At 40.5% G+C, this 19,092-nt stretch overlaps 1 protein-coding gene across 10 annotated transcripts in view; it reads left to right on the plus strand.

Moving 5' to 3' along the window:
* The window catches only part of LOC134207886 (cyclic AMP response element-binding protein B), a 79,146-nt gene that overhangs the window by 18,917 nt on the left and 41,137 nt on the right, over positions 1-19,092 (plus strand). The gene's annotated exons all lie outside the window — the stretch shown is intronic.

A 19,092-nucleotide genomic window follows, 5' to 3' on the forward strand; every position in this document is an offset into this window, starting at 1 on the left:
TACTAAATTAAAAACATCAATGTACGCTGCTTTGAAAATAAGCATCTAATCATTGTAATTATGTATCATGATGTTATAATATCAGATAAGAAGCTGAGTTCTAGTTGTTTATGCAAAATAATAAGCAAGTAATTGCCTAGAATAAGGTTTACAATTGAATTTCTTCGTTGGTGCGTTTTTGCGGCATTCCCACCTAACGCATTGTTTACGTTTTGGAAAAAAAAATCTCTCGGGAGCATCGCTCCACGAGAGCAGGTGTTTTGATTTTCTGCTTTCGTTTGCATGCTAAATAAGATAATGCTTTCTCTGAACGAGCCATTGTTAACTTAAAAATGCCAATCTGCTAATTGCAATATTCTACAAAACGGCATTCCACGAAATAGTACCTACCTACCTGGATACCAGGTTGGCTACAGCGTCGACACACCTATGCCTAGCGTATTGTATTTAGAGCTCCATAATCGTCGATCTTGGGCGATGTTCTCCGGTCGGCCTCTTTGAACGTCCATGCTTCATATCCTTAAAGGGCCACTGGTAGAATCAGAGTTTTGTATAGAGCAAATTTCGTTTTCGTCTGCATATTGCGGCTTAGGCGTATTACGTAATCCGTAAAAGGCCCTATTCGCAGCAGCAATACGTCTTTTCGCTTCACAAGCGTTCCAAGGTAAACAAATTCTTCAACAACTTCAAACACATCCCCATCAAGCACTACATCAGCATCAACACCACTACGTCTTCCTCTATCTCCACCTGACACCATGTACTTTGTCTTGGTAGAGTTAATGGTTAAGCCTATTCTCGCCGTCTCTCTCTTCAGTGGGAAAAAAGCCTCCACTACTGCTCTGCGATCGATTCCGAAAAGCCCAGGAGCATATGCGACCGTGTGATGATAGTGCCGTTCCTCTGCACGCCAGCTCTCCTCATAATAGCGCCTTCGAGTGCAATGTTGAACAATAAATTCGAAAGTGCATCACCCTGCTTCAATCCGTCTAAGGTCACAAACACTTCGTCTGCAATCCGAATACTTGATTTCGAGCCATCCAGCGTTTCACATATCAGTCTAATCAGTTTCGCCGGAAAACCATGTTCGGACATTTTCTGCCACAGCTCATTTATTTTCACTGAATCGTACGCTGCATTGAAATCAATTAACAGATGGTGAGTCTGCAAGTTGTACTCCCGGAACTTATCAAGGATCATCCACAGGCTAATCATCTGATCTGTCGTTGATCGGCCCACACGAAAACCTGCCTAGTATTCGCCGACGAAGGACTCCTCAAGCGGTCTCAGCCTGTTAAACAGGATACGCGGCAGGATTTTGTACGCCGAGTTCAGAAGGATTATCCCTCTGTAATTGGCACACTCTAGTCTGTGCCCTTTCTTATAGATTGGGCATATGAGGCCATCCAACCAGTAGATGCATAAGTATTAGATTGCTAATATCGCTCCTGTTCGCGTGACTAACATCTAGGTCACTTTGATCTGGCGGCCAAAGCACCGGTACTACAAGTGTCAAACCAATGTTGGTAATGAAACAAAACATGCACTACAACATAATACATGCAAACAAACCGACAAGTTAGGCTTATGGAAGCATATTTTGGTAAAATACTTTTTATGACTATAGCGCCACTAGCGTTCTAGTACTTATGCTTCTACGATCCAACCAGCCGGCAGGTAGTTCTTCATCCTCCCATATTTTCTGGATAATGTAATGGGGATTGATCGAAGCAGCTGCTCACTTCCGTGTTTCAGAAGCTCGACCAAGATCTCTTCCTTCCCAGCAGCTTTACTATTTTTCAGCCTTCTTACCCTCGCCCAGCGTTGGTGGTTCCACAGCTTGACCGTCGCCGACTATGTCCATCCTGCTCCTCAATACACCTTCATTTTCACCGTTCAACAAATCTTCGAAGTGCTCCTTTCACCTGGCTGCCACCATAGTCTTGTCTGTCAACAAATTCCACGAAATGGTGCATTCGGCGAAAAGGTGCAATCCGCCAAATGTCGTACCGCGAAAAGTTGCAAACAGCTGCGGAGTAACTTACGGAGGGAAGGAGTGCATAACACGAAGAAAAATATACTTTCTAGTGATCTTGATGCGAATCAGCTCAATCAGTTTTTCACTGAGGGACATCGGTTACTTCAAAACAGTCGCGATACGGCAAATCATCCACATCCACCTACACCACCCGTCAATGTACAAGAAGAATTCAACTTCAGACTAACCAACATAGGAGAAGTAAGCAGGAGAATGTTCGAGATTAAGTCCAACGCTGCAGGATGCGACAATCTTTCAATTTCTTTCTTAAAATTCTGAGCCCATTCGTACTCCCTCTTTTAAACCACATCTTCAATGCCATCATAGCAGAAAAAACCCTTTCCGTCGTCGTGGAAAAAATAGTTGTTACACCTATTTCCAAATCTTCAAGCCCAGATTCTCCAAAGGACTTTCGTCCCGTCAGCGTGTTTCCAGCGATCCCTAAAATCTTCGAAAAGATTCTGCTTGGGCAGATATCCGACCATCTGGACTCAAACCCACATCTATTGGCCACACATCAATCAGGATACCGCCGCGGTTATAGCACTACTACCACTCTTACAGAAGTCGTGCACAACCTCTACACCAATCTCGACAACCAACATTGTACCGTTATGGTGCTCGTCGATTTTTCTCTGGGGTTCAACAGTGTCAAACATCAGATCCTCAAAAGGAAACTGTATCATGAATTCGGTTTCGCTGCATCGGTTTGTGAATAAATGTCAACGTTTCTCGAGCACCCTAGCCAAGCTGTTAAGCTCAACGATTCCACATCCGCGGAGCTTCGACCGACAGATGGTACAGGGGGAATTCAGTTAGAATAATTATCATTGAAATATTTACTGAATTCTGCTTATTTACATGCAATCCGGTCTAAATTCTTTCGGATTGTGATTTGAAGCAATGAAAGAAGATATATTAATGCTTTCCTTGAATGACCGCATCTGGTCGGTATGATGCAAAGTGAGGAAAGAATGCCTTTTTGAAATGGACACGTTTGTTCGGTATAAAGAAAAGAAAGTAGGTGCCCGGTATAAAGCAAAGAGGGAAGATAACGCCTTCTTTGAACGGATGCATGGGTCCGGTATAAGGCGCAAGGAGTTGATAATGCCTCCTTTAAAAGAACGCGTCTACCCGGTATAAGGCGAAGGGAGGGGTAACGCTTTCTTTAAGTGGATGCGTCTGCCCGGTATAAGGCGAAAGGAGTTGATAATGCCTTCTTTAAATGAATACGTTTTCTCGATATAAGGTGAAAAGAAGAAATAAAGGATTATTCATAAAAACGGCTATCCCTAACAAAGTAAAGAGAGGAAATAATCCCTTCATTATATCCGGCCCTTTTGCCAGATATAATAAAGAATATATAGATATAATAGTTGAAGTTGAACCGTCCACGTAAGGGCCACGTGCCACAGCCCTATATGTGTAAGGACATAAATGGGAACCTTCTTACAAACGAGCGTGAGGTGATCCAAAGGTGGCGGCAGCACTACGAAGAGCACCTGAATGGCGATATGGCAGACAACGGTGGCGGTATGGTAATGAACCTAGGATCACGCGCGCAGGACATGCGACTTCCGGCCCTGAATCTCCAGGAAATCCAGCAGGAGATCGGCCGGCTGAAAAACAACAAAGCCCCTGGAGTTGACCAACTACCATGAGAGCTGTTTAAACACGGTGGTGAGGAACTGGCTAGAGCGCTGCACTGGGTCATTATCAAGGTTTGGGAGGATGAGGTTCTACCGAAGGAGTGGATGGAACGTGTCGTGTGTCCCATCTACAAAAAGTGCGATAAGCTGGATTGTAGCAACTACCGCGCAATTACATTGCTGAACGCCGCCTACAAGGTACTCTCCCAAATTTTATGCCGCCGACTAACACCAATTGCAAGAGAGTTCGTGGGGCAGTACCAGATGGGATTTATGGGTGAACGCTCTACCACAGACCAGGTGTTCGCCATACGTCAGGTATTGCAGAAATGCCGCGAATACAACGTGCCCACACATCATCTATTTATCGACTTCAAAGCCGCATATGATACAATCGATCGAGACCAGCTATGGCAGCTAATGCACGAAAACGGATTTCCGGATAAACAGATACGGTTGATCAAGGCGACGATGGATCGGGTGATGTGCGTAGTTCGAGTTTCAGGGGCATTCTCGAGTCCCTTCGAAACGCGTAGAGGGTTACGGCAAGGTGATGGTCTTTCGTGTTTGCTGTTCATCATCGCTTTGGAGGGAGTAATACGAAGGGCAGGGATTGACACGAGTGGTACGATTTTCACGAAGTCCGTTTAGTTATTTAGTTTCGCCGACGACATTGATATCATGGCACGTAACTTTGAGAGGATGGAGGAAGCCTACATCAGACTGAAAAGCGAAGCTAAACGGATTGGACTAGTCATCAACACGTCGAAGACGAAGTACATGATAGGAAGAGGCTCAAGAGAGGTCAATGTAAGCCACCCACCACGAGTTTCTATCGGTGGTGACGAAATCGAGGTGGTTGAAGAATTCGTGTACTTGGGCTCACTGGTGACCGCCAATAACGATACCGGCAGAGAAATTCGGAGACGCATAGTGACTGGAAATTGTACGTACTTTGGACTCCGCAAGACGCTCCGATCGAATAGAGCTCGCCGCCGTTCTAAACTGACAATCTACAAAACGCTTATTAGACCGGTAGTTCTCTACGGACACGAAACCTAGACGATGTTCGTGGAGGACCAAAGCGCACTGGGAGTTTTCGAAAGGGAAGTGTTGCGTACCATCTATGATGGGGTGCAGTTGGCGGACGGTACGTGGAGGAGGCGAATGAACCACGAGTTGCATCAGCTGTTGGGAGAACCATCCATCGTTCACACCGCGAAAATCGGAAGACTGCGGGGGGCCGGGCACGTAGCCAGAATGTCGGACAGTAATCCGGTGAAAATGGTTCTCGACAACGATCCGACGGGAACAAGAAGGCGAGGTGCACAGCGGGCAAGGTGGATCACCCTCCGCAGGCTGCGTGGTTGGCGAAGTGCAGCCATGGACCTGAATGGAGAAGACTTTTATGTGCAGCACAGGCCACTCCGGCCTTAGTCTGGTAATTTATAAATAAATAAATATAATTTATTTATTTATTTCGTCAACCGACGTAGACTAGTACATATACAATATACATGTTTTTCTTTATTTTCTTAATGCTATAAATACGGTATTATAGTGTATAAAAATAAAAATAGTTTGGTTAAGTAGTGCTTAATTTTGCGATTTAATGTAAATTTAGATGTGTAGGTTTCGAATTGTGACAAAATATTTTTTTAGGTTCTGCCGAGACATTGTAAAGTCAATAGTTTCGCAGTGTTGATTATAGATAGCCATCATCTGATTGAGAGGTCCGAATTTTGCATAATTTGTACGGCAGTGATTAATTAAAAATGTATGTCGATGACGCAGTTGTCGAGATGGTATGTAGAAATTTAATTTCGATAAAATGTTTGTTGAATCAATACGCTGCGAAACTATATCGTTAATAAATGAAACCATTGCAGTTTCACGACGCTCTTTCAAAGATTGAATGTTTATAAGCTTGCAGGCCTCATATGATGGAAGTGGGAATGTTGTCCAACCTAATTTACGAAGAGCAAATAATAGGAATTGTTTTTGTACTGATTCTAATCTTTCTTCGTGTGCTATTGAAAATGGAGACCATACAATGCTGCAATATTCCAGTATCGACCTTACATAAGCAATATATAATGTTTTAATTGTGTATGGGTCATGAAAGTTATAGCAGAAACGTTTTATAAAACCCATCATATTATTTGCTTTATGAATAATGGTGTTGTAATGGTCGATGAATGTTAGTTTGAGTCTAAGATAATTCCTAAATCCCTAACTCTATCGCATTTCTCTACAACCTGGTTTCCTAATGTAATTGAGAGATTTGATGCTGTTCTTTTCTGCTGAATGATATAAGGTTACATTTTTTTACATTCAGTTGCAATAGGCTTTTATTACACCATTCGTAGAATGTGCATATTTCGTTCTGGAATATGTTGAGGTCATTTTTTTCCTATCTCCAAAAAGAGCTTCATGTCATCTGCATAGATTAACACTTTAAGTTTGTCAAGAATGAAGGAAATGTCGTTTACATATATTATGTATAATAGAGGCCCCAAATGAGAGCCCTGGGGACACCGGAAGTGGCTTGAATGGGTTTTGATCTATTGTTGTTAAATTTTATAATCAATTGGCGATCAGTTAAGTAGGATTCAAGCCATTTGAGTAGTCCCGGCTCAATTCCAGTTTTTTCAATTTGAATAGAAGCATGGGTATATCTATGCGATCAAATGCTTTACTGAAGTCAGTATAAAGAGCTTCTACATGGTTTCCTTTATCCATTGCATTCAGGGTATAGTCAACAAATTCAAGAAGATTAGTTGAACTTGAACGCCCTTTACAGAAGCCATGCTGTGCGTCTGTTATTCGGTTTTTTACTTGTTTGAATAATTTTTCGTTTACTAAGGCCTCAAAAGTTTTGGAATGCAAGAGATAATGGCTATTCCACGATAATTACGTATGTCTGATTTTTTTCCAGATTTGAAAATGGGTATCAAAAATGAGTTTTTCCATATATTTGGGAATTTTCCTGATTCTAGTGACATATTAAATAGCCAATATAATGGAGTGGTTAGTTCCACTGCTAGGGTTTTCATAAATATAGGAGGGATTCCATCAGGACCAGGACCTTTCGAAGCATCTAAATTACGTAGGGCCTGCAAAATGTCATGGACATGAAGTTGATTCACTCCAATATCATTTGAAAACTCTGGAAAAAATGCAAAATAGTCGCGGTCACGATCATTTTCAGAAAATGTAGAATAGGTTTCCTGGAAAAAATCTGCAAAAAGATTACAGTTCTTTTCCGAGCTATCCCCCGCGTTTTCGTCTAGATGCATAATTGATGGAAAGTTGTTAGATTTCAGTTTTGTTTTTACGTAATTAAAGAAGTTCTTTGGACAGGACTTTATTTCGCTCTCAGTTTTTGAATTGTAATCTTCCAATGCGTTACTGATAGCGTAATTCAATTGATCGCATACGCCCAAGTAATATACTAAATTTTCATTACTGTTATGACTTCTGTAAATTTTGTGTGCTTTTTGCTTGCGATTTCTTAAATTCTTGATTTGCCGGTTATACCAAATTGGGTCTTTATTATTGTTATGACGTCGTTTTCGTTTTAGTGGAGTTTCTTGCGAGATTATGTCAGATAATAATCTGTAAAAAGTGTTAACAGATGCTTCGACATTTTCTTCATTTCTTAAAACTATTTGCCAGTTTACACTACTTAACCTACCTCGAATATTTTCATAGTTCGCTAAATTGTATTCAAAGACATCCTCATACTCACAATCGTTGGGTCTTTGTTCTTCATGAATGAATAACGAGTATTCGATTGCAGTGTGGAACGCTTCATTTTTCCACAATGGATTGATAGATTCTGTTACACAGAAATCTTCATAGATATTTGTCAGCAAGAGGTCCAAATAGCAATTTTGATTGTTTTTTATATGATTAATTTGGTTTAATCCTAAACTTGCAGACTTGTCAAAAATTAATTGCAAAAGGGGGTCCCGTAGCGTAGTTGGCTACACGTTCGCCTTATAAGCGAATGGTCATGGGTTCGATTCCCAGCCCCTCCACCAAACCCTCGTCAGTCGCCGATGCGCAGCTTATACGGTGGCGTATTGGGGGACGCCCTTACCGTTACGACTGCCTGATGACGACTGACAACTTGTTCTTCTCGGAGGCATTCCTCCAACGTACCCGGATAAATGGCAACCGAACAATGCAACGATCATTGGATTCATGACACGGACAAAAGGACACAATGGACTTACGGTAAGATGGACCAGCAACAACAACATTGAATAATGGAAAATCTAAAAATAGATTCTGTGGTGATTCTGGCAGCAGAATACCACAGTAGATCTCGGCACAGTAGCGGTTAAGAAACACAGAGTACCTACCAAATAAAGAAAGGAATAAAAAATATATAGATAGGGCAAACCGCCAAATGTTGAACGGCTAATTTTGTCGCCTATTATTGAACTCCCATAAGAAATGCACGTGCGTTCAACAATAGGCGAAGAAATTAGCCGTTCAACATTTGGCGAACTATAATAATTTTCGAAAAACTACTTCTACATATTCTGGGAGGCCATCTTCAAACATGCGGGAAGATGGGTGGCTGCCAAGCAAGACTATGCTGAAGGTGGCTGGGTTAAACTGCTGGCTCGCTCTAGGAAATTCATCGATTAGAAATTTTCCCGACTTTTTTTGGCATAAAAGTTTCAATGTGTTAATTTCGTGTGCAAAACGAATGAAAAAAAAAAAGATTACTTGACTGAGAAACCTCGCAGGTAATAATTGTAGAAGTGCTGAATGAACACTAAGCTATTGTTATTAATATTCCATGAAAAAGTACATTCCGCCAAAAGTCATTCAGCGGAAAGGTACAATCCGTCAAATGACGTACCGCAAAAAGTTACATGCCGCCAAATGTGATTCCGCGAATTGTTCACCCGCGAAAATGAATTCCGCGAAATGTTTTTCGCCGAAATGTTATACAATCTCTTAGTTTATTGCTTTAAACCACAATCCAAGAAAATTAGACCGGATTACAAAACATTTGCACCATATGTAATTATGTAGAATTCAATTATTATTTCAACGATATATTTTTTTTTTTCCTGTTCGGGTGTGCCACTGCGACCTGTTATTAGATCTATTGTAGCGTTACCCGTATCCTTAGTGTTAAAGTGCATGTCGAATTACTTCATTACTTTTGATAAGCAATGCAGTATCGGTTTCGATACAGTTGTTGTTTTGTTTCCTCAAGAGCACCATGACAAGGTCCCGCTATTTAGACCCTTCACATAGAGCAATCCCATTGAAGGCGCGCCCCTTATCAATAGGAAATCAATCCTTTCTTGAAAAAACAGAACAGTGATACTGTTTTTGGCCATGCATCGGAGCCCTAGCCACATCCTTGTCTTGCTTCTAGAATATCACCAGTAAACAATGAAAATCCGGGATTTAGCTCTGTCTACAAGACCATTTCAAGCAAGAGAATTTGTTCAGTAATAAGAACTTCCGTGTGTTCCTCTCACTACCATTTTCACCAGTTCATGAAGAGTTAGTACGTATTTAAACCCCTAACTCGATTTTTCCAGCAGTCAGTTCAGCCTAGGACCGGGTACCGAGGTTTTTTAACTAATTGCTTGAAAAGTTGTTTCCGCTGCATACAGTCTAGCCTCAAACAAGAGGAATTCGAGTCTTTCAACTGTCTGCAAGGTAACATTAATTATGTTTTATTTCTGAGACTGCTATTGGTAGCGGGGACTAAATACGATGAATCCTTAATTACCACAACTTATTGCCCTAGCTAGAAAAATGGATTAAGCTAGGGCTCTGTTTGGTAGATCTTACACCGCAAGATATATATCAACGATATATAGGTATTATATATAATTATTCTATCTGAATTTCGCCAAATGGCATTCCGCTGAAAGGCTTTCGGTGAAATGGTGCACTCCTCGAAATGTCTTTCGGAGAATTGCTACATCGCGCGGAATGTCACATTATATTACAGAGCAGGTCCCAGGAATATTAAAAGTGGAACGCTACTGGAAGAATGTCCCATACCATTATTAAATTGTATATTTGTAATATACATTCGACGAACGTTGTCTTTTTTATCATATCAAAAAAACATATTCCGTCTTCTACGACCGGGTCAAAAGGCCCCTGTCTTTCATCTCCATGGAAATCTGTATTGAGTTTCTTTTCCGTACGCTATCCGCAGCTCTCCTGCGCGGGTTCGTCACAAAACCGCAAAAGGCTGAAACTGGTTGTTATTCGGGTGAATCATACCCATTATATCGATGATCGCATGAAAACAAGCTCTTCTCGCCCTCCTCCGACTAGCGTAAACCGAGTCAAGCAGCACTATCTACACATAGCCACATCGCATATCTACTCGGTCGAACCGTCGTCGTTGTCGATTTCCTTTCTCATCCGCCTGCACTTTTCTTATACTGCCCGGTTACAGCCGCAAACGAAGCTACTGCTGCTGGTGCTGCCAGCGCCAACACCTTAATTCCTGGATTATTTCAAGGTTATTTACCCATCCCACCCCGCATTCGCCCGCAACATTCGGGTTTTCTCTCTTTCTCTCACTGGTTCCAGCTACGCTCTCCCCTAAATTTTCGGGAGCCAGTGGAAAATTACACCGCCCCAATGCCGATTGCATGTGGAGCGGGGTCCTTGCCATGGCTACTGTATGTATGGCTCCACACTTCATCACATGTGAATAATCATCACCTACAGGCAGCAGGCGGCCTCCCTGGCTCACACAAAGCATGCCACTGTTAAGTAAAGTGTGTTTTGATTTTCCCTCTAGAAAAGCACACACAAGTCCTTGCACCTGGATGCGAACGAGGGAAGGGTTGAAGGATGACGGTTGGGTTACTACGACCGGGGCACTTGTTTTGTAATGAGGCGAGCGAAACCAAGGTCGACGTTCCGTAACAAAGTGGAAGACTGTTGACTGAGTTACCAGGGACAACCGATGCGAATAGCCAACCCATACCACAGCACAGCCTGCCTGCGCGCCCGCCCACCGTAAGGATATCTTCCTTCGTGCACTGTTTTCGGTCCAATAGCAGGCAGGGGCCACACAGAAATGGGGAGTTTGTGTCGTAAAAATGTCTCCGTGGTCAGAAGGGGTGCAGTATTTTTTCGGGAATTGATAAGAGGTGTTAAGATGGAGTGCAATTTATCAGGGAAGAAGAACAGTCACTGTGTTTTTACATTTCGTAACAAAACACAGTCAGTGTGCAAATGAATGCGATGTATTGTGATGAACGAGTGATGAATATCGTCACATCAATGATAGTGGCAGAAGGCTGATAATAAGGAGGTGTTGTTATTTGAAAAAGCTCGAGTGCCGGTTCCAGTGATGTGTAACAAGGTTGTTGCTGTCATTGAAGGGAGTCACACCCAGCATGTGGCGTGGGGATTTAGGAAAGGGATCTTAGCCGGAGCCGGAAAATTGCGAGAGTGAAATATAATTTTCGAATCGGATTGACCACTACATATTTTCTCGCAATAAGGCTTTCAGCTGGTTAACTTTAAGAAAAAACCTACGGAAGAAAAGAATGGAAAAAATGTCGAAATTGAATCTCGTCTTCCAGAAAGTGTTAGTTTGGTTCAGTCTGGCTTTACATGACAATGATGGCTACTCCGTATAAGATCAACGCTAGTGTAAATTGCATCTCAAACTGACTGAATTAGTGAATGAAAAACTAGTGATTGTGTACAATTATTTTAAGATGAAACACTACGTGAAGAAAGTACAGGTGCTGTATTGACCTAATATTAAATTGTTAGAGTTCAATACAATAATTGTTCAATATATCGTTTTAAAATCTGGCATCTGGGTCTAGGACGGCGATTCACTTTGCAAAATCAAGAGCACGTCAACTAAAAATGCAGCTCACTATTTGCCTTCTTGCAGCATGCCTTGAGAAACAAAATCTTTCCAATTTTCTGCCATAAACAGACCTGTTGCTGATTGGTTGAAAATGACAAAACGATTAATTCGATCGACTACAGTTACATTTTCCGAAGTGCAACTTGTTGCTAGTTCTTCTTTATGTCTTATATTGGGTGAAATTTTCCATTTAAAAAAACATATTATCTCCTCCCTTAGCCTTATACCGGACAAATACGAGAATTTAAAAATGGAATTATTTCCACACTTTGCTTTGTATTAAGCAAAAGCGTTCGTTACAAGAAGCCCTAGGTGTTCTTCTAACGAGCGCATTATATCATCACTCCGCATTATACCTACCGAGCAGACGAGTTCAGAGGAAGATGGGCAGATGCGTTTATTCAAAGAAAGCATTGTCTTCTTTTGTCGCTTGATACGGCACTCAGAAATTTTTTAAACCGGCTACCAAAACACATTTAACGTATATAGATAAGTAGAACTCAATAATTATTTCAATGGCAATTGATGATCTGGATCTGAATTATTTTTTTTTCAAAATACATCATCATAAAGAATTTTTCGCACCAGCCTGACGAGCTCGGTGGTTTAGTGGCAACCGCTTCTGCTTTATAAGCAGGAGGTCGTGGGTTCAATTCCAGGCTCTTCACTTTCCTACTTTGTATTTCTATTTTAGTTCTTTCTGTGTTTCACGTTCTATCAAAACGATTCTTACTGTTATAGCCCTGAACACTAACAGTTCCAAAAACCTCCCGGGGTACCTATGACAGGTCATAGAGTTCTCTGCATCTTTCTTAAGTAGGTGTCCAACTAACCTTCCCCTCCCTCTGCATTCACAATGACGTGGCCAGGACAGATCTGGACTATTGAAGAGTGCATTGCTACCATCTAAGACAGAGGTTCCTAAACTGTGGGTCGCGACCCCCAGGGGGGTCGTGGACTGTTCAGTGGTGGGTCGCGAAAGACAAATCCTAATTTATAATTTTGTTACTATTTTGTCCCTCAAATCTATTCCATATTTTGAATTAGGATCTAACTAATGATTGGATGACTAACCCAATCCAAAACCAATCCTAATCCAATTCGAATCCGATCTTAATCAAATCCAAATCTATTTAAAATCCAATCGAAATCTAATTCAAATCCAATCCAAATCTAATTCAAATCCAATCCTCATCAAATCGAAATCCAATTCAAATTCAATCTGAATAAATTTCAAATCCAATCCAAATTCAATTCAAATTCTATCCAAATCCAATCCACATCCAATCCAAAAAATTGGCGGATTTTTGACAAATACAATGATGGGATATAAAGCAATTTATTATAATTTGTCCAATCTAACGCGAACTCATTTTTATTCAATTTCACAAAATCAATGGATTTGATACCTGGTGCTGGTGGGTCGCAAGCAATATGGGAACATGGTCGCATATACAAAAGTTTTGCTAATGCTAATACAGAATTTTTCACGCCAGCCTGGGTTCAATACCGCTTGGCGTCGTTGGCTGTATTTTTGACAAAAAAAAAATCTGGTTACCTCTTCTCTCGTATAAAAAACCGTAAATCCTGGCGCATTCCGTCTATGGGCACGGTATGTAGGGAGTGGGATAAGTGGGAGTTTTCTTCCTGACGTCGGTGTTGGTCACTTGTCAGAAAATAGCCCACCGGAAAACGTCATGAGCTGCTATAATGATGATTTGGCTTAGAAATCTCATAGTTAAAAACTGTGAAAGTGAAAACTAAACTTGGGGAATGTGAAACCAGTGAAGAAAGAGTATGTAAATATTGCACACGAAAAACTAATTATCACCATGCCAATTGCACTGCAAACATCGACAAATCGATTAACCTGTTTTATCGAAAGTAACTGTTTCTGTCATCTCCGACTTGGACGTTGCATAAGAAATTTGAAAATAAAATGCAAACTACTCGTTTTGAGGTATAGCCACGTCTTGATTACGGGGCCGAAGGATATTAGATTCAAGCAGTGGATCCATTTTTTTATTTTTCGCTTTTGATAACAAAACTGATCGGATCGGTTTGATCATCATGTGGTTTCTGTTCATACGCAGGGAGACGTGGGATTAATCCCATGCCCTTTTCATCCAATTTTCACCTGAACTTTTATCTCTTACTCAAAATTCGATGGCAATTGTTAGAACTAGAGATTGGTGAAGTAACTCAACAAAACAAATAGCGCCATGAAAATCTTTTCAACATAAATAATCCTCAATCCTTGTGTGCATTTGTCAATGGCTCATCGGCTCTTTATGGGCGAATACACAGCGATCAGCATTTCACTCTAGTTTCCCAAATTGATCATCGTCCTGGCATGCCGTTCACCATTGTTGCTGGAACACACATATGTGTGCGATCGATAGCGGGCAGTTAAGTGAATTTATAATTCACCACATATTTTTTCTATTCCTATTTTTTTCTATTCCTTCCAAAAGCCCATACCTGATGTTATAATGTTTGTATAGTTCTGAAATTAATATCAATTGCTTAGGATAAGTAAACAAATAGTAGATCCATCATTTAATTTTAATACACTTTATTATTCTCTCAGCTCGTGCTCTTGATAACATACTGGTGAAAGCATGTGGTTTCCAATAGAACTGTGCGTCGATTGAAAATTTACCGGTGGCGGCGTGAAAAATCGTGAACAAATTTCATGCATTAGAAACTATTTTAGGAATTTTTCCGGAAGTTCCTCTAGAAGTTTCTCCAGAGAACTTCCAAGAATCCCCCGGAAGTTGCTCCAGCAAATCCACCAGAAGTTCCTCGAGGATTTTTCCCGGAAGTTCCTGAAGGAATTCCCCCCGAAGTTCCTGGAGAAATTCCCCCGGAAGTTCCTCCAGAAATGTATCCGGAAGCTTCTCCAAGAATTCATCCAGCATTTCTCAACAAATTCCTCTGGAAGTTCCTTCAGGAATTCCCGCGGAAGTTGCTACAGGAATTCCTGCAGAAGTTCCTCCAGAAATTCCGGCGGAAGTTCCCGAGAAATCTCCATAAACTTACTTTGCGAACTTCACAGAAGTTATCTCGAGTTACTCTTCAGAAATTCCATCTGAATTCCTTCCGAAACTCAATTCAATTCCTCTAAATCCACATCCCCCCATGTATCTGGAATTCTTCTGGAAATTCCTCAAAGAACTGTAAACTGTAATTTGAATATTGCAATGAACAGACCAATATGAAAGCTTTTGATTGCAGTACTCAATTTGATGCATGAAAAAAATGTTACTTAGGACACGACATGACTTAGCGAGAGCTTTCCCAGAAAATCGCTTAGGAAACAAAAACTTCAGGAGATCCCCCAGAAATTTCTAGAAAAGCTCTTCTGTAAAATCATCAGACTATTTCCCCAAAAATATCTTCATGAATTCTTTTGAAAATTAATTCTAGAACTTCATCACAATTCCTCCAAGAATCGCCCTCGCAATGCCTGTGGAAATTATTTGAGAAAATCCCCGGAAGACTCTGCAGGAAGTCTTTTATAAATTTCTAAAGGCATCCCCCCTTCTCCAGAAATTCATCCAAAAACGCTTCAGAACCTATTGAGTCCTGCCCACAACAACCAACACAGTGTATGAGGAACTGTGGGTCAAAAGATCAAAAGTATAAAAACGTCGAGTGACTTAAATCTAAAATCTAAAGCTTCGGAAGCCTCCATTTGAGAGGCATGAATGCTTTTTTTTTTCGAAGAAGAAGACATAGTAAATAAATGATCTGTCAGCTAGCTAACTTCTCTCTCTCATCTTCCAAGCAGCTCGTAAGCTTTCTTTTGGAAGGCTCCGAAGCCTTTTTTCAAGAGAATCGGAAATCTCCTTTCGAAGGGCTCGGATGCCTCCTTTCAAAAGGCTCGAAAACCTCCTTTCAAGAGGCTCGGAAGCCTCCTTTCAAGAGGCTCGGAAGCCTCCTTTCAAGAGGCTCGGAAGCCTCCTTTCAAGAGGCTCGGAAGCCTCCTTTCAAGAGGCTCGGAAGCCTCCTTTCAAGAGGCTCGGAAGCCTCCTTTCAAGAGGCTCGGAAGCCTCCTTTCAAGAGGCTCGGAAGCCTCCTTTCAAGAGGCTCGGAAGCCTCCTTTCAAGAGGCTCGGAAGCCTCCTTTCAAGAGGCTCGGAAGCCTCCTTACAAGAGGCTCGGAAGCCTCCTTTCAAGAGGCTCGGAAGCCTCCTTACAAGAGGCTCGGAAGCCTCCTTTCAAGATGCTCGGAAGCTTTTTTACAAGAAGCCTTCATTCAAAAGGCTCGGAAGCCTTCTTTCAACAGGCCCTGAAACCTCCTTTCAAGAGGTTCCGAAGCCTCCTTTTAATAGTTTCAAAAACCTCCTTTCAATAGTTTCAGAAGCCTCCTTTCAATAGTTTTAGAAGCCTCTTTCCAAAAGGCTCGGCAGCCTCCTTTCAAGTGGCTCGAAACGCTCATTTCAAGAGGCTCTGACCCTCCTCTCATGAGGCTCGAAAGCCCCTTCATGAGGCTTGGAAGCAGGCATTACATTTTATCCCATCATTCGATCTTCTGAGCAAAGATACTGATGATATCCAGGGATATCGATCTTAGTTATCTATCTGCTCAGTAAACAAAGTGCAATGTTCGCCATGGAGAAACATTTTTTTCACTGTTTTTGTTGTAGCAACGCCCTCGCAACGTGAACAAACCCCGAAACATGCTGGCTATCTGGATCATCATTGAATGCTCAAATGATAATATCTTTCCAGAGTGCTCTTTGATTAGGGATAATATCTTTGCATAAGCAAAGATAATATCCTGTGCTCAGATGATATTGATATGCCTGCTTGGAAGACTCCTTTCAGGAGCCTCGGTAGCCCTACTTTCAAGAGGCTCGGAAGCCTTCTTTCAAGATGCTCGGAAGCTTTTTTACAAGAAGCCTTCTTTCAAAAGGCTCGGCAGCCTCCTTTCAAATGTCTCGGAAGCCTCCTTTCAAAAGTCTCGGAAGCCTCCTTTCAAGAGGCTCGAAAGTCTACCAAAGTTCTCAAAGTTTTATAGAATATATAAACTTACTTAGAATTGCAAAGTTTCACAGAACAACGAAGATTTGGGACAACTTTTTGGAGATCCATATATTCCGTAGTTTATAGGTTATCTTAAACTCATAAGCCTATTTTACAGCGAAAAAAAATCATTTTCAATGAATGAAAAAGTTCGAAGGAGAACCTCTAAAGAAAATGATTGATCCTTGAAAAACTTCTAACGATATTCCCGGAGAAACTTCTGAAGGAATTCCGGGAAGAGGCCACTGGATCTAGTGATTTGATTTAATTTGAAAAAAAAAAACACAATTGACTACTTTGTCGTCCTGCCGTAATGGCGGAGGCATACGAACCACTGCTTTATTGTTTGTGATAGATACAAGAAATAGGGTGGTAGTAGAAAAATAACTTTTTAAACAAACAAACTCCTGATGAAACCTTCAGTAGATTTCTGGGAATAACATTTCTCCGGTAAATGGGAAAACTCTTGTAGAGTTTCCTGGGGAAATCCTGAAGATAATGGAGGAATTCCTAGAAGAGTTCCTGAAGAAATTCCTAGGCGAACTTAATAATGAAAACTTGGAAGAACTTTTGGAGCAAATCCTGGAAGAATTCCAGGATGAATTTTCGATAAAACTGATGAATAAAATAAATGAGGAATTTTTGAAGGAATAATTTGAAATATTTCGGGAGGAATTTCTGTAATCACTAACTCCAGGAGGACTGTCGATTAATATTGAGTTGGATCTCTGGTTTTCTGGAAAAGAGCGTTCCACTTGATTATTCTTGAATTAGGGGTAGCCGATCTCGTCGTTCAAATAATTCTTCCGTAATTTCATCTGCATCGTCCGGGCAAATTATGTTCAGAATTTTATTCAGGTATTCTCTGGAATGCCTGTTGTTGGCATGTGGAACTAAATATGGAATTCTTCCTTGTATTGTTTCTGAAATTATGTTTGATATAGCATCAAGAACTTTCTAGATTTCTCCTGGAATTATTTCAGGACGCTAGTATTCCTAGTATGCTAAATAATCTAATTGTACACCAATATTTTTTTAAATTTACAAAAGCATATAATTTGATGGCAGCTTAAATCTGGATTTAATGTGGTTGAATTACGACAATTGATTGGACAAGTTCATTTAAATATTTGAAAGAAAAATAGCGTGTTACTGGTCGCTTGTCCACAATATTTTTTAATTGTTATCAGCACAATCACTCAAAAAAGAACACCAAATAGGGTAAGGGAGGTAATTTGGACCACTTTAGGAGATGGCCGAACATTTTTTCGTATAAAAGTTAGATTTTGTAATAATGCTTGATCAATTTCTTATACAACTAAAAAGTGGTGAATGCTAGGTAGGATTTGTAGTTAAGAATGTTGTATATCCCACCGAAAGAACCATACTATCATAAATTCTGAAGATTTGTTAGATTTAATTTTGGACCACTTGTTTTTATTTTGGACCACCTATTGAACATATTTTGGACCACTCGAATAGTTTTGTATTGCTTGCAAAGTTATGTCACTATAAAATTAAATTAATGATCTCCAGCATTTTCAACGTTTTTATCCTTCAAGTTCTTGTTAAGCAATACATTTTTATAAACACTCAAAAGCTAAGAACAATATCTATTAGCTAAGGGTATTGAAACCAATATCAATTTCAGTACCACTCGTAGTACGTAGAACGCGGAACTGTGTTGCATTCACAAGCAGCACGGACGGAGAGCTCTAGCAAAGATTGCTTCTTGTCATGGAGCTTCCTTAACTATTTTCGTATGGAAATAATAAAAACAGTTACATGTTGGTTTAATAGATATTTTTCTAGGGCTTACATCAATGAACGGTAATTTTTAAAATAAATGCGGTATGAACAGTAATTTATGAATGGTTTGATACCAGAGAAACAAATGGTTGGTAAAAACAAAAATTTATTATTATTATTGTCTTTCAGCCCTTGGCTGGCTCACCTCTGGTAGCAAAAAGGCAAAAGTTTAAGAGATCTAGAACTTAAAAAGAAGATATGTCGAAAATATGTTCGGTTCAATGAAAAATGAACCTATTTTGGACATGCCTCAGAATACTGTTTTTAAACTTACAATATTTTGCCTGGGATATGAAACTGCTTCAATTAGGTTTTAATAAGTCAACAACATCATTCACATGTTTTAAATCTATGTACAAATAAGCCTACAGCTTTTAAAAGTTGATTCCAATTTTGCAATGTCGTCTTGGTTTTAGCCTAATCCAGCCGGGATGGGTAAATGCGTGATAATATTCCTAATAATTGCTATATTTTATCAGAAACAAATGTAGGAGATACCTTATGGATAGTTTAGTAAGTAATAGTGCTGTCCAATGAGCAGCTCGAAGTAGCTCGAAGTTGTTCCCGTCCTGCTCGTTCTTTTTCGTCAACAAATGAGCATGAGCAGGACAGGGAGAAACTTCGAGCTACTTCAAGCTCTCATTGGACAGCACTAATATGTATAAAAAG

Source organism: Armigeres subalbatus, chromosome 1, assembly GCF_024139115.2.
Source record: "Armigeres subalbatus isolate Guangzhou_Male chromosome 1, GZ_Asu_2, whole genome shotgun sequence".
Classification (NCBI taxonomy): Eukaryota; Metazoa; Arthropoda; class Insecta; order Diptera; family Culicidae; genus Armigeres; species Armigeres subalbatus.